Below are 12,331 nucleotides of genomic sequence, written 5' to 3' on the forward strand. Positions count from 1 at the left end.
AAAGTTTACATGAGTGGCCCAGAGAAAAGAATCTTTACATTGAGTCTGACCCAGAACAAAAGAAAAAAGAAAAAAAGAAGATGATTTGCACCTTTTCAACAAAGAAATTGTATCAGATTATAAGGTGCTTACCACAGCCTGCACAGTTATAGATGCTTGAATTCATAACTTTTGGTTCTGTTGTATGTCTCATTTGATGAGGTTAGATACATGTCAATTAGGTCAATTATTATCTTATTGTTAGGAGTTAAAAACATGTATTACTGCGGGCTGCTAATTTCCAGAATTAACAGACGCATGGGATTTTTTGTTTCACACTGGAATTTGAAAGCTAACATGCTGGGAATTTGTTTGGATGCAAACTCCCATTTGCTGTTTGGATGCATATTTTTTGCAATGAGTTAATAATTTTACTGTCTAGCTGCTGCCATTTCGGTTGTTTTGAGGCTGTTCTCTCTTCGGTTATGACCGCTGAGAAGAGGAAGAAGTCTTCTTGCGATTGTATGTCCTTCTACGCTGTATTAGAAAGTAATTTTCGCAGCATATTAATTGGATAATAATACTTTTGTTCGAATTTTCAAGCCTCACCTGTTAGCTGTAAGTCCGATTGCTCTACCCGTTCATCAACTGCATCCAACAACTACATCAACTGCCTTTCCATCTACTTTGTGGCAAGTGCCTTCGTTGAGTTCCTTCTGCACCTGTTTTTGCTTTCACTATTGATTGTCCAGATCTGTTTCCAAACCACTTTAATTCAATTTCTGTTATCTCCGTTCACTGCTAACTGTTTTTTCCCATCAAACTTAGCAAATGGCTTCTAGGATTCACTGGACCGATGCAATGGACGAAGCTTTTCTCACAGCCTACGTCAGTCTTAGGGAAAATAACGTTTGGGACAACAGGAAGTCGTTAGAGACCAACTACGACATGTTGGCAGCCCATTTGGCGAGCAATCACATAATGACTGTCACTGGCTAGCAATTGCAGACCAGATTCTATCACATCAAGAAGAAATGGGACCTGTTCTACAATCTGCATGGGATTTCATCAAAAACAGAGACCGGGGTTGGGTGGAGTGAAGACAGCTACTGCTTCACTGCTGATGATGAACATTGGGCCAACTTGGAGCAGGTATGGACTTGTCGCTTTCTTGACTTCTGTTAATGGAATTTCTCTGTAGTTTAGATTTGAAAGGTGACTTCAGATTCCCCATTGAACTAAAATCTGAGCACTCAATCTTGTTTAAACTCCACTTGTTAGTCTCACTTATGTTTAATCCTTGATGTCTTTTTATCCTTGATTTTCCGGTGACTTCATCGATTTTTATATGCTGACTCCACTTGTTATTCCGTCTTATTTTTAATCCTCGAAGTCTTTTGACGAGTTAATCTTGTAGCTCAGTCATTACATCCTTATTAGATTGAATGATGAAAAGAACCTGTAATTTGGTGCACAACTACATATTCAATTCTGAATAGAACTAGATTTGGGTTATAAAGGGTTATAAGGGGAGGTTCCTGAATAATATAAGCATTTTCCTTGTTAAAATAACTTGAATATTTAGAGTTTTCAGTAAGCGCATGAATTTTTACTGAAAAAAAAAATACAGCTTCAATGAATTCGGATGACAACTCGGGTTACATCCCTTTTCATGAAATGCTTAAACATTTAGAGAGGTATTCATCTGTAGTCTGGGGCTCTGAGATGTTTTTTAAATCTGTCAAGGATTAGTTAATGCCAAGCTGTTCATCGTTCCTTTTCTCCTTGTGATTTGTCCTGGGAATTGAAGGAAATGGCTCTCAATCATAAGTTGTGATTTTTTGATAGGAGTTAACTTTGTTGGCATTGAGCAGCGTCAAACTTCTGTTATCTCGTTTACTGCTTTAATGTTTGGAGGACTTATTTATGGTGAAACTAGCAGTTTGCGTGCGCTTTTTTGGTGCTGACTAATTTAGACATAACAGGAAGCTTCCGTAAATTTATAGTACTAAGTGTTATTGGAAAATATATGTGCATAACATTTGTGATAAGTAGTTGTCATAACACTTCATATTCCTCCTTTTCCTTTGTACGTGTGTAATTCTTTTGAATGAAGAAAAATGAGGTACCTATTATGCCCAAAAGTTGAGATAATTTCGTATATCCTGCTCAAGTTTTGGAATTTACGAGTGAGTCATGCGTTGGAAACTCATATGTATTTTTGTAGTTAATTTATCACTTCTTTTTTTTGAGAGGGAGGGGTGAGCAGGTATGCTTGAATTTTTGAAATTGCTGTTTTGACAGGCTGAGGCCTTACTAGAAGTTCGGTAAGCACTTTTGACACAAGTATATTATTATTGATAAGAGTGCTTTTAAATTATCACAAATTGAGCTACGTAAAGTAAGTAAATTTAGTTAAAAGTAGTTTAGTTAGTCCTAAAAGTGTTTAGTTTAGTTAGTACTAAACACTCTAAAAGTTTTTTGTCAGTAAACACTAAAAGTGTTTAAAAGAGCATGCACCTTTTCTTGTCCATTAACGCACTACTGTAACCCAATCCTGAAGCATTAGGGCCTTAGCTCTTTGGTGCTGGAGTCCACTCCAAGGTTGCGATTTGCAAATTGATCCCCGTGGAAAGTAATCAAATGTATCCTAAGCGTATTTGAAGAGTTTTGGAATCTGTGTGAAAGGCTTATGCCCTCTGTGAAAGATGAGAACAAATAGTTCTTCTTTTTCTTTATGTCTTGATCATATTCTGTAATGCAATTGCTGACAAGCACATGGGTTTGTGCGTTTGTGACTACTTCTTTTTGATGGCCAATAGAAGTCTGTAAAGTAAATTTCTCCGTATGTTTCCACTTTCAATTTTCAAGGATGTGTCGTGTCCTCAGACAAGGGCCATAAATTACAGAAATGCATGTGCTTTAAAGCATTCCAATTGCATGTACACCAAATATATCTCATGAAACGACAAAGTGGAAATTGTGGTGGAAGTTCTTTAAAAAGAATTCATAACTCCAATGCAGATCAGCCATCCCCCGCAATAAATACATTTAAGAACTGCAATTCTCTACAATAAGAACTGGCCCGCAATTCTGTAAGCCAAAAAAAACGAACGAGGATAGAAGACAGAACGTCAAGACGAAGTGACGGCCTTTTCTTGATTGTTAACGTGGTAGCTGTGTGCACCTCGTCGTGTGGCAACCGGAAACTACGTGCGTGCCAGTGGAAGCGAGGTAAATAGTAGACGGATATTTTCGGTTAAAAAATTGCAATCTAAATTCAATTTCTGTGGTTATTTAGATCTTTTGTATGGTAGCCGTTTATACTCTCACTTAATGCATTGTACGAGTTATTGGAAAGTAATCGTTCATATTTTACCGCTTCAAAGTGATAATAAATCTTTTAAGGTGTTACAAATTGAAATAATAGTCCAAATCTGTTTTTTGAGGTAGTACGGACTGAAATTTTTTCGCTTGGATTGTTGTTTTATATACTCTCACGTAATGCATTTATACATTTATATTAATATACATAATATTAATTATACATTTATACATATTAATTACATTTATACATTTACCCATAATATTAATAAATAGGAAAGATATATAATTTATACATTCATATAATATTTATTTATAATTTATACATTTATAATAATATATATTTATACTCTTATAAATATATTTATATTATGTATTATAGTAATAGATAATATAATACATTTATAATATATTTATAAGAGTTTTATATAAATAAATAAATATATTTATTTATAAATATTTATAAATATATTATAAAGAGCGAATTGCGCGAAATGTCACTAAACTATTTCAAAGTGCCGGTTCTGGTCACTAAATTTTTTTATTAGCGCGAAATGTCACTGAACTCGTAAATCTGTACCATTTTGATCACTCCGTGTATTTGTGCCGTTAGGAGAGACGGAAAGTCACTTTTTTGGGGGCAATTTTGTCTACACATTTGTTAAAAAATTTAGACCCTCATTCTTCTTCGTCCTCATCTTCTTCCTCAAAATCATAGCAAAAATTAGACCCACTTGCTGAATTATTCTGCCCAATTTGTGGGTCTTTGATGTCTGATCCTGTGGTGATTTCTTCTGGCCAAACTTTAGAGTGGGTTGCTGTTCAAGTTTGCAAGGATTTAGGGGTTATCCCAAATTTATCCGATGGCTCAACCCCTGATTTTTTCGCGGTAATTCCTAATTTAGCTCTTAAATCTTCAATTATCAACCGGTGTCGACAATCCCGTGTCGAAATCCCCTCCCCACCTGATTATTCTTCCATGGAAACCACCATTGTTCAAGCAAAAACGGCCTCTCAACAGGAACCTTCAGTTTCTGAAACGGAGCTGCTGAGAGGGGTAGAGAATAACCCTCCATTTTTGTTTTCTGCTCGGTTGGAGGCGCGGCGGCGAGGGTCGCTCCCGTGGTTGAGCTCGTACGCGGTCTGCTGAGAAGCTGGATCTGCGCACGGTGGAGTTGCGCAGAAAGCTGCTGATGGCTGCTGGTGCTGGAGCTCGCACGCGCTGGCTGCGCAGAGAGGGAGACGTCGCGCGCTGGCCGCGGAAGAGACGCACGGCTGGCGTGCGGCGTGTGAGTGCTGATAGCCGCGGTGGCGCGCGACCAGGTGGCCGGCTGCTGTGCGCTGTCCGCTGGCGTATAGGATGGGCGCGCGGAGGGTTGGAGCTGGAGGGAGGCAGCGTGGCGCGCTGGTCGCGCGACTGGAGTGGCGCGCGGCTGGTGGAGATCGAGCGGCGGCGGACAGCAGGAAGAAGGAAGAAAGAAGAGAAGGAAAGAAAGAAAGAAAGAAAGAAAAGAAGGAAAAAGAAGAAAAGAGAAAAGGGAATGTTTTTCATGCAATTTGGCGGTGTCACTGGAGGGGCGGTCGGCGTTGTTAGATGGCGGCGCGGTGGCCAGCCTGGTGGCAATTTTGCGGGATGGAAGTGAGTCTGACTCGTCCGAATCAACACGTGAGAATTGTGTGGCAGCTTTGTACTAACTAAGTCACGGGAGTCTGAGGTTCAGAGGGCTGCCCAGGGAGTCTGGGTCTTTGATTTTTAGACATCAAAGACCCAGAAATTGGGTAGAGAAATTCAGGTGGGTCTAATTTTTGCTGTGACTTTGAGGAAGAAGATGAGGACGAAGAAGGAGGGTCTAAATTTTTTAACAGGTGTAGACGAAATTGCCCCTAAAAAAGTGATTTTCCGTCTCTCCTAACGATATAAATACACGGAATGACTAAAATGGTACAAATTTACTAGTTCAGTGACATTTTTGGCTAATAAAAAAGTTTAGTGATCAGAACCGGCATTTCGAAATAGTTAAGTGACATTTCGCGCAATTTGCTCTATTATAAATGCATAAATGTATATTTATATAAAAATATATAAATTATAAATTACAAATATATTAATTTATACATTTATATAATATTCATTTATAATTTATATATTTATAATAATATACATTTATAAATATATTTATATTAAAAGTCATATTGCTAAATACGTGCTATAAAAGTCATATTGCTAAGTATTCTATACTCCATAAAGCTACTCTAGTTTTCGTAATTGGTTTGAGAGGATGATGAAGACTCTAATGGGACATGTCTGACCAATTACATACTTAAATTTAAAGCCATTTTATGTCTAGATTCCGGACATTTTATTTATGTCCATTAACACGTGTATTAATATATTTATGGAATTGGTTATACACATACGAACACGCTTATGTAAACATATATACAGATATATACTCAATTATTATGGCCTGGAACAATCACCGTGGTGCTAGAGGACGCAATGCGGACCACATGAGGCAAGATGAGAAAGATGAGGCCTTACTTCTTATGAGTGCCTCGTTAATGTTAATGCATCTGTCGCTTGCACACGTGGATAATAATCAACCACTTCCGCAACATGATGGTTCATTCACAGATAGGCAGTGGGTGGAACGCTTATTCTACGGTCATCATAGACGCTCAATAGACAACATGCGTATCACGATTGATAATTTCTTACAACTGTCCAATATCCTTGTCGAGAGACAGTACGTTCCACACAATTACCAACAGCGCGTGCCCATACAGGAGGCGCTTGCTATGACTTTAATGTTGGTCAGCCACAAGCATATGCACCGTGTGTTGGGGACTATTTTTGATCGATCCATTGAGACGATTAATCGAAATATAAGAAAGGTGCTCCGAGGCCTGTGTCTATTTGCAGCTGAAATAATACGACCGGGTGATCAGACTGCAGTTCATTCACGAATTGCAAACTCAACTAATTTTTATCCATGGTTCAAGGTAATGTGGAAAGAATAGTGATTTTTGGCTTGATGTAGTAAGACGATTCTAGAAAGTTGATTATATATTTTTGACACATACTAGGATGCCGTGGGAGCGATGGATGGCACCCACATCTTAGCTTGTCCTCCGACAGTCGAGCAAATGGCATATACAAATCGGCACGGATTTCAATCACAGAATGTTCTGGTAGTTTGTGACCATGACATGCGCTTCATCTATGTGTATGCTGGATGGGAGGGAAGTGCACACGATGCGCGAGTGTTGGAGTCAGCATTAGTATATCCGTCCGATTTTTCACTGCCGCAACCTGATAAGTGATGGATCAAATATTTTGAGTCAAGTGTGTGCTATGCTTTATTACCACAACTCCTATTTTTTATCGCGTTTATTAATTGGAATAACTTTGTCAATTAGGTCAGTACTACTTAGTTGATGCGGCATACAGGAATGCTCCTAGTTTCATGCCCCCGTATAAGAACGTGGGGTCCGAATCTCCGGCAAAGACCTTGTTCAATACTCGACATTCACAACTTCGCAATGTCATTGAGCGTACATTCGGTGTGCTTAAGAAAAGATTCAATAGTTGAAGGGTCAGGTAGATAATTTCTACATGAGCACTCAAATAACTATAGTCATTGCTTGTTGTGCGTTGCACAACTTTTTAAGGATGCACCAACCAGAAGATGCCCATTTTCAACGGTTTGAATCAGAAGACGTGCACTTAAATGAAGAGCCAGAAATAGGCGGGCTAGTATATCAACCGTTTGCATTAAACATATCTCCTGCAGAGCTGGCGGAATGGAAAGCTAAACGAGGCTACATAGCGACTCAAATGTACGCAGCACGGGGGCGACGCCGCTGTTAGGTGTTCATCGCATTACAAAGGATTGTAATTGTCCCTAAAATTTATTTTCCCATGTGTAGAGTGTACTTAAAATGCCCTCGATTTCCAACTTCTAAATTAATCTGTACCATTTGTGTATTAAATATGCAATTGATTTAGCGTAAATGTAGTATAAAGTCAAAATTTTCGAAGTCAAAGTCAAAATTTTCAAAGTCAAAGTCACCTGCTTAAATTCAATAATGAGCACCTGCCCAAACTCTAATTTACACGATTTACTTACTATCCAAACGCCTATTTCATATTTACGCAATCTTAAAAATTAACCTAAAAAAAATTCCAAATAATCTACTGTCCAAACAAACCCAAGGATGAAAAGACATCAAGGATTAAACATAAGTGAGAATAACAAGTGGAGTTTAAACAAGATTGAGTGCTCAGATTTTAGTTCAATGGGGAATCTTAAGTCACCTTTCAAATCTGAAGTACAGAGAAATTCCATTAATAGAAGTCAGGGAAGCGACAAGTCCATACCTGCTCCAAGTTGGCCCAATGTTCATCATCAGCAGTGAAGCAGTAGCTGTCCTCACTCCACCCAACCCCGGTCTCTGTTTTTGATGAAATCCCACGCAGATTGCAGAACAGGTCCCATTTCTTCTTGATGTGATAGAATCTGGTCTGCAATTGCTGGCCAGTGACAGTCATTATGTGATTGCTCGCCAAATGGGCTGCCAACATGTCGTAGTTGGTCTCTAGCGACTTCCTGTTGTCCCAAACGTTATTTTCCCTAAAACTGACGTAGGCTGTGAGGAAAGTTTCGTCCATTGCATCGGTCTAGTGAATCCTAGAAGCCATTTGCTAAGTTTGATGGAAAAAAACAGTTAGCAGTGGACGGAGATAACAGAAATTGAATTAAAGTGGTTTGGAAACAGATCTGGACAATCAATAGTGAAAGCAAAAACAGGTGCAGAAGGAACTCAACGAAGGCACTTGCCTCAAAGTAGATGGAAAGGCAGTTGATGTAGTTGTTGGATGCAGTTGACGAACGGGTAGAGCAATCGGACGTACAGCTAACAGGTGAGGCTTGAAAATTCGAACAAAAAGTATTATTAACCAATTAATATGCTGCGAAAATTACTTTCTAAAACAGCATAGAAGGACATACAATCGCAAGAAGGCTTCTTCCTCTTCTCAGCGGTCATAACCGAAGAGAGAACAGCCTCAGAACAACCGGAATGGCAGCAGCTGGATAGTAAAATTATTAACTCATTGCAAAAAATATGCATCCAAACAGCAAATGGAAGTTTGCATCCAAACAAATTCCCAGCATGTTAGCTTTCAAATTCCAGTGTGAAACAAAAAATCCCATGCGTCTGTTAATTCTGGAAATTAGCAGCCCACAGTAATACATGTTTTTAACTCCTAACAATAAGATAATAATTGACCTAATTGACATGTATCTAACCTCATCAAATGAGACTTACAACAGAACCAAAAGTAATGAATTCAAGCATCTATAACTGTGCAGGCTGTGGTAAGCACCGTATAATCTGATACAATTTCTTTGTTGAAAAGGTGCAAATCATCTTCTTTTTTTCTTTTTTCTTTTGTTCTGGGTCAGACTCAATGTAAAGATTCTTTTCTCTGGGCCACTCATGTAATCTTTTGTTGTCAAGTATATGTCCAATTTTAATTCTTCTTCAAAACCATTTTTTCTTTTCCTTCATATGGTGTCTGAGTTATGACTTATCAAGTAGCATCCCATTAAACAACTTATACTACGTTAAAGTATGAGTTTATTATTCAATAATAAACATGATCAATGCCAAGGACAAGTAACTTGCTGCCAACTTCAAAGTATTAATCCAGGGACTCGTTGGCTCATTATTAGTTATATTTTGCATATTACTGCCTTGGGCATCCAGACGCCAATGTTTTTAAACTCGGACCGGTCAGTGAACCGGAGAGGTGGTCGGTTCGCGGTTCGACCGGTTCAAAGGTTCACTGTTTTTTTTTTTTTTTTTTTTTTTTTTTTTTTTTTTTTTTAGTGTTAAGTACTAAGCAGGTTTCATTCTACACTTGAACTTTACCAACATAACTTAATTTAAGTTATGATAATAATAAATTTTCTAAAAGTTATACACAAAACATGGAATGATAAATATAATTAAAATATCATAATTCACCACAAGTTTTCATAAATTCATTATAAACATAAATAGATACAATCCAAATGTGCACCAATTATCACAAATAAAAACACAAAAAATAAATAAATTAAATATTGAAATTCTTTTACAACCCTTAAAAAAATCCATAAAAGAGTTCAAGTTAAGACAAACTATTTGAATAGCAAACTTTTATCAGTGGCATGATAAGCAACCACACCACCTTCACAATTTCATCAACTTAAGCTGAAAAAGTTAAAATTTTATTATAAAAATATAAATCTAATTGCTCAAACTAAAAAAAACTAAAAATTTTTGAAAAACAAATATACAGTTAAACACATAAAAATTTAATTGCTATTAAACATTACTAATTAACATGTTATATTAAATTCAATGATCCTATACCATTAATTATTTTAAATTCAATTATCAATAGTTTCGATTATGTGCCAACTACCATATTTTTGACCAACCCAATGTTATTATTTGTAATTCCTACCCAATTCCTACACGGATGTGCACTACTTTTGCAAAAATTTCATCCTTAATTAATCGAATAAAAATAAAACAAAAATGAGGGAAACATATGAAAATTGAGGGGAAAAAGAAGAAAATGCAAAAAATCAACTAAAGATAATAATATAGAAAAAAACTTTGAAAAGAAAAAAAATTAAACTTACTAAAATGTTGGAAAACAAGAAATTTTGAAATTTTCAACTTGTTTACAATCTGCTAAAGATAATAACCTGATAATAATGGTGAAGACTTGAGAAAATCTTGTTGTGGATATTTGGGTTAAAAATGGTTAAGAAGAAAAAATTGAAAAAAAAAATAAGAGAAGAACTTGATGTTTTAATATATTTTTTAGTCAAGTAGAATTCTCAACAAACTTAAGTACAGTCTAGCGGTAAGATTGTCATATTTAAACTTGGAGACCCAGGTTCGAATCTTAGCTACACCATTCTTGATATTTTGTTGAAGAATTTAAAAAACCGCCGGTTCACGGTTCTTAACGGTTCGCACGGTTCGTCCGGGTTTCAACGGTTCTCCATGAACTTCCGGCTTTAACATTAGACCGGACCGGTACCATGGCCGGTTCGCGGTCCAACCGGTCGAACCGGCCGGTCCGGTCCGGTTCTGAAAACATTGCCAGACGCTTAAACATTTAACTTTAAATACTTTATAAATTTTGCAGCAGACCAGTATATTTTGCTTTTATGTTTCCTATCACAGTTGTCCAATCCTTGTGCGTTATGAGGCAAACCTTTTTAATTGGAAAGAAAGCAAAAGAAACCATGGAAAAAAAGAAAACTGATTGCCAAAGGCCAATGCTACTAAGCAGTGAAAATCCCTTGTATTTTTTGGTAAAACTTTATTAAACAACTTCTATCCACCTTTAATTTACGTCATACAATATATTTTACTTCAATTATTTTTTTCAAGGGTGATGAATATATTTTTTTAAGGGTCATAGAATATATTTTACTTCTGTCCACCTTCAATTATTTTACTTCTCAAAGTGACATATTCCAAAGCAAAATTAACTTCTAACATCCTTATCCTCCTAATAAATTCAGGACAGATTTTATTTTCCCCATTAAATTTTTTGTTTCCATGATAAGAAAAAAGCCCAAAGACGATAAATCTCCCTGCTTGCAATTTATATCCAGTTAATCCAGTTTTAATGCTCATAACCTCCCAATTTGGAAGGCCAGAGCAGCTTTATTCCACCATCCATTCAGATTCGGGCTCAATTAATCCTAAGTAGATTTTAATCTAGCATAAACAAACTGTACTCTTCACACACACCCAACACAAAATCAGGTGTGGAAGGGAGATAATCAGCTGATGAAGCTGTGGACAACTAGAAAGAGAGATCAACGCAGGTTTATGGAATGTAAATTGCAGCTGATGGTAAATCATGGGAATTGTACCTGCCGTTGTAGATAGGGAGAAAGTGGAATGGCCTCGGAGCACCCAATTCCGCTTGGGTGTTGGAAGTCTCGACCGCAGCAGGGTGAAATGCGTCCCAGAGATTCAAAACGCAGTCAATCTGGTTGTTTGCCGGACATCTCTGCAGGCTGGATTAGATTGCAGCTGTCTTTCCCGTCTGTTGGTAGATGAAAATGGTGAAGAGAGGCCCGAACAAAGGAGCACGTGAAGCCTTTGTTCTGTCTTCAGGAGTAAATGGCTTTACTGTGGCTTTACTCCTCAACCAACGGTTACTTTATTGCAGGCCTTTGAAAAATTCAGTTGCCACGTGAGCGTTTTGAAGTGTTTGCATGACTTTAGTGCAAAAGGCTGCACCTAAGGAATCCAAGTCGGAACTCTGCACAGGAAATAACCCCACTTTTATTTTACACAGTACAAACGCTAATTTCTTAAAATTTCAAACAACCTACCAATTATGCTTTCCAACTATATTTTTTTATCATAACCCACCCCGCTTGTATCCGGTACCCCAAAAAAAGGGGACAGATATAGGGTACCCACCCCTACTTTCTGTGGTGGGGAAAACTGGGAATGCACCAAATTCTGATTCCATTCGAAGGGAGACTGCAATGGCCACGCTATGGTTGCTACCGGGATTCTTTAGCCTCTTCGTTTTGTCGTCCTCCGCTTGTCCTGATCATCAAAAGCAATCCCTTCTCCTGTTCAAATCAACCTTGCTTAACATCACTCACACCTATATTCCCCTACCGAATATAGATTGATATGATGCTACAGATTGATATGATGCTTATAGTCAGCTAAGCACAAGTCCATATGCAAGATACACTTTTCCTTCTTTGGTTATGTTACTTTTTACCTTTGGAAGTATTGTATATTAAAGAACTTACATATTAAGCGGGAAGGAGGGCTTAAATTAGAGACTTGGGCTCCTCTCCATCTCCCACAATTTATATCTGGTAGGATTAATTCAACTTAAAAAGATGATTAGCTGGTGGTCGTTCTCCTGCATGCTCAAGTCACGTGCACTGTGGATTGGAAGTTGCTTTTTTGGACAGAG

At 37.5% G+C, this 12,331-nt stretch overlaps 1 long non-coding RNA gene across 1 annotated transcript; it reads right to left on the minus strand.

Annotated features, from left to right (window-relative positions):
* Positions 1 to 8,077: 8,077 nt before the first annotated feature.
* Positions 8,078 to 11,462, minus strand: LOC113778729. Its single transcript, XR_003469313.1, has 3 exons — positions 11,256 to 11,462; positions 8,316 to 8,395; positions 8,078 to 8,233 (listed from the first exon to the last, which is right to left on the minus strand). It is a non-coding gene; the product is annotated as an uncharacterized LOC113778729 (long non-coding RNA).
* Between the last annotated feature and the right edge of the window lie 869 nt (positions 11,463 to 12,331).

The sequence above is a fragment of the Coffea eugenioides genome, chromosome 7 (genome assembly GCF_003713205.1).
Source record: "Coffea eugenioides isolate CCC68of chromosome 7, Ceug_1.0, whole genome shotgun sequence".
Lineage (NCBI taxonomy): Eukaryota > Viridiplantae > Streptophyta > Magnoliopsida > Gentianales > Rubiaceae > Coffea > Coffea eugenioides.